Raw genomic sequence first — 4,728 nt, 5'->3', positions numbered from 1 at the left:
CGAGAACTATATTGAATAGAAGTGGTGATAGAGGGCATCCCTGTCTTGTTCCAGATTTTAGAGGGAATGCCTTCAGTTTTTCTCCATTCAGAATGATACTAGTCTGAGGCTTAGCATATATAGCTTTTACAATATTGAGGTAAGTTCCAGTTATCCCTAGTTTTTCTAGTGTTTTGAACATAAAGGGATGCTGTACTTTGTCGAATGCTTTTTCTGAATCTATCGAGATGATCATATGGTTCTTATCTTTAAGTATATTGATGTGGTGAATAACATTTATTGATTTCTATATATTGAACCAGCCTTGCATCCCAGGGATGAATCCTACTTGATCATGGTGCACAATTTTTTTTTTTTGGATATGTTTCTGTATCCGATTCGCCAGGATTTTATTGAGGATTTTTGCATCTAGGTGCATTAGAGATATTGTTGTTTGACTTTCCCGCGGTGTATGGTGATTTGTTAAAGGAGACTGTGATGTATGTAAAGTCCCGCCCTCCCCAAAAAGTGTACTTAAGCATTGCACAACCCCTGCTCTGGGCTCTGGGCTGTTCTCCCTTCTTGAGTGAGCACGGAGCCCCAGCATGCTGGAATCTCAATAAACCCCACTTGCTGTTGCATGAGTCGCAGTCCCTTGGTGGTCTCTTCCTCCGACGCTTCGCCGGACCCTTACAGGCAAAGGGAACACATAATTCTCATCGAAGTGAAATCTGCAAACTACAAAATACTATTAAGGTACTTGAACAAAACCAAAGTCAAGATCTTGATAATCATCAAGAGGAAATGTCAGTTTTGCAGAATGCACATCAACAGAAACTGGCAGAGATAAGTCACCAGTATCAAGAGGAATTAAATGACTATGAAGAAAGAATCGAAAAACTTGAAAATCAGTAACAACAAGGTGACTCAGGAGTTACAGTAACTGATGAGTCTAAAATCTGTGAGATGTAAAAAACTATTCAGGTTCTACAAACTGAAAAAGTAGAGTCTGCAACAAAGATGGGAGAACTTGAGAATCAAATAAAAGACATAAATAAAAATTATCTTTGGCAGAAAATGACAGAGATGTCTTGGAGAGAGAAAAAGTGCATCTCAGTGTGGGAAAGCAACAAGAAATTGAACAGTGTGAAAACTTGAAACTGGAATGTAGTCAATTGTGGCCTTCTGTGATGGAGCAGAAAGATGAGGAAATTAAGAATTTGCAGAAAACCATTGAACAAATAAAAGCCCAGTTGTAGGAAGACACACACAACCCTCCCGGAGACAATTCTGATAGTTTTTAAGAAACAAAAGTTAAAAGCCTTTCTATAGAAAATGGAAGTGAAAAACACCACCTGTATAACTATGAAATTGAAAAATTAGTGAAAGGAATTAAAGAATGAAAACTTGAGATTCAACTTCTAAATGAAAATAATATATCTTTAACCAAACAGATTGATCAGCTGTCCAAAGATGAAGTTGGTAAACTCACTCAAGTTATCCAGCAGAAAGACGTGGAGATATAAGCTCTTCAGGATAAAATTTATTCAGATTCCTACACCCAGGATGTTGTTTACCTTCAGTGGCAACTGCAGACCTTCACTATGGAAAGAGAACAAATATTAGCTATTTTAAATGAGAAGACAAAAGAAAATACCCAACTGCAAGCAGAACATCAGAAAATGAAGGATATAGTCACTGCCAAAACAACAACTCTCATCCAACTTCAAGAAGAAAGTTAAAAAAAAAGTCCAAAATTTGAAAATAGTTATCAAGATATGTTTAGAGGAAACTCTGCAGAATTTATCTAGTATCATTAGAGAAAAAGACATTGAAATAGATGCACTAAGTAAAAAATGTCAGACTTTATTGGAAGTTTTATGAATCTCTGGCACTGGTCATGAGGTTCGAGGTGTTAATAGTCATCAGTTCGAGGAGCTCCTACAAGAATGTGATGAATTAAAACAACAAGTGAAAAAAATGGAGGAATGGACACAATAGGTAATGACAACCATCCAAAATCTGCATCATAAGTCAGCCCAACACGAGGAAGACCTTCTTCAACTTGAAGCCCAAGTTTTGGTTGACAGTGATAACAGTTCTAAATTAGAAGCAGACTACACTGGCCTCATCCAATGTTATGAGCTGAATTAAACCAAAGTCAAATATTTGGGGCTCAAATTAGGCCAGGTTCAGCAGTGCCTAGGGCAACTTTTCTCTTTTTAGGAAAACTTGATATGATTACACCACAGCTCTTGTCTGCATCATCACTTACCTCCCAGTCAGCAGAGGTCAAAGAGCTGAGAAAACTGCTGCAAGAAAAAGAGGCCACCATTAAGGAGCTCCAGGAGAATAACCACAGGTTGTCTGATGCAACCGTTGCTGCCTCCAAGAGAGAAAAGAAAGAATATGAACAAACAGATTCTGAAATTAAACAGCTCAAGGACAAACAAGATCTGTTACAAAATTTACTGAAAGAAAAAGACCTCTTAATCCAAGCCCAAAGTGATCAGTTACCTTTTTTCAAATGCAAAGTTCACTAACAAAGTGAATGAAAATGAGTTGTTGAGGCAAGAAATAACTAACCTCGAGGAGAGAATATTAATTTTAGAAATGGATTTCTAAACTAAAAGGAGAAAATGAAAAAATAATAGAAACATCCAAAGAAAAGGAAATGGAATATCAAGCATTATAAGAGAGAAACATGAACTTCTCATGAAGTTGATGAAGGAGAAATCTCTTGCCTTTGAGTAAGTATTACAAGAAAAAGAACAGGGCAAGGCTGGGGAATTAAATCAGTTTTTAAATGCAGTTGAATCAATGAAGGAGAAGAGCATTCTATATCAGTAGGAGACAGACCAACTCACCTTGTCCCTAAAGAACAAACAGATGGAAAAGAGTACCCTCCAGCAAGAGGCTCAACACTTAAGTGATAAAGAATTACATTTAAATCAGGAGGTACAGAGACTGAGGAGCCATCTTTTAGAATCAGAAGATTCTTACACCCAGAAAATTTGGGCTGCAGAGAAGAGAGAGATGAACCTGAGAGAGAAAGTCACACTATTGGAAGAAAAGCTACTTTCCTCTTCTAATGCAAGTCATCAAGCCAGTGTGCAGGTAGAGTCCCTGCAGAAACAGGTACGTTTACTCTCCCAAGAGAGGGATGAGTATGCACTGCAGCTTTTGCTCTACCAGGAACAAATAAAGCAGTATGCCATGTCATTAACTAACCTGCAAATTGTTCTAGAGCATTTCCAACAAGAAGAAAAAGCTATGTATTCAGCTGAATTAGAAAAGGAAAAACAACATATAACCGAATGAAAGGAAAAGGCAGAAAATCTAGAAAGAGAGGTATTATTATTACAGGAATATTTGGATAAAGCCAATGGTGTGTTGGATTCAGCAACCAGACTTACACAACAGTTACATCTAAAGGAAGAACAGATTGAAGGACTTAAAAAGCAAAATGAGTTCCAACAAGAAATGTTGAATGATGCACAAAAGAAATTGATGAACTCAGGAAATGGCACAGAAGGAAAAGCGGACAAAGCCCTAATGAGAAACCTTTGTTGGGCATTTCCATACACTGAACAGTAAGCATCACAAAGTGTTACAGTTAATTGGAAGCATCCTGAACATTCAAAAGGAAGAAATGGAGCAGTTGTCGAATGGAGATGATGGTGGTGTTACTAAGCGGATGACGGGTTGGCTTGGAGGAAGATCAAAAAATGTCCCCAGCACATCTTTGAGACAAATGAGCAACCTGGGCTTAATAGTTCTTTTTCAGAACTTTTTGTTAAATTTCTGGAAGCAGAATCTCCTTTATGTGTTCCACCACCAAAACTTTCTGCTCATGCCATGAAATGTTTGACTCCAGAGGAAGGAGAAAGGAAGGTAAGAATGTACCAAGAAGTTTGAAAGATGCAGCAGAATTCAGAGTTGGTAAAAGAGCAGCTGTGAATCCATCCTTGTCATCACATTCTCTGTGCCACTGATTAGCCTAACTGGACCTGGACCCAGTGAACCTGGGGATTTCCTTTTGAATCTCATCTTAGACTTCTTGCTCACCTTTATACCATTGCCAGTGTCCTCCGACAATAGTGCCAGGGTTGTACAAAAGGACCTTTTAAAGCAATAGGTGATTCTCAAGCCAGAGATGATTTAGCAGTTTAAAGAAGCCATAAACACTTTGTACTTTTTACAAAGTGGCCTTTTTGAAAAGAAGTCGTGCATTTTCAGGGAAAAAGAAAAAGAAAAAGTTGATATACAGAGCAACCAGGTATTTTGTCTCCCCCTTCCCCCTTTTTTTGGAGTGTGTTTTTTGCTCTAGTACTTTTTAATAAAACTTTACTTTTGTTTGTTTGCTGTAGCATTTTTTACATAAAATTTTGTTCTGATGCTATCAGGTAATCAACAGCAATAATAAATAGAGCTCCAATTTTTTTAAATGATTATATTTGTTAAATTTAATTTCATTTATGTAACAGAAAAAAAGAAAAATCCAACTGATATGAAAAAGATATGTACCTCAGTATTTGGGCTATATGAAAACAAAATATGATGTATAAAAGTTGTGAATTCATTAGTTTATAAAAGAAAACATTGTATAACTACTAAAAGAAAATTACAGTGGGAGGGCCTGAACATGTTAGTGGTGGATAAATTCTAAGATTCTTTTAATCTAAATGCTATGACACCTATCCCTTTTACTTCATTCTATTAAAAGAGTCACTTGAAGTTCATTCCCTT

General features: G+C 36.9%; 1 pseudogene; it reads left to right on the top strand.

Moving 5' to 3' along the window:
* Nucleotides 1–619: 619 nt before the first annotated feature.
* On the top strand, nt 620–4,253 carry LOC107134162 (annotated as a pseudogene).
* Nucleotides 4,254–4,728: the final 475 nt, after the last annotated feature.

This window comes from Marmota marmota, unplaced genomic scaffold (assembly GCF_001458135.2).
Source record: "Marmota marmota marmota unplaced genomic scaffold, marMar, whole genome shotgun sequence".
NCBI classification, from domain to species: Eukaryota; Metazoa; Chordata; class Mammalia; order Rodentia; family Sciuridae; genus Marmota; species Marmota marmota.
The sequence above is the reverse complement of the archived record's forward strand: the minus strand, read 5'-3'. Positions and strand labels throughout refer to the sequence as shown.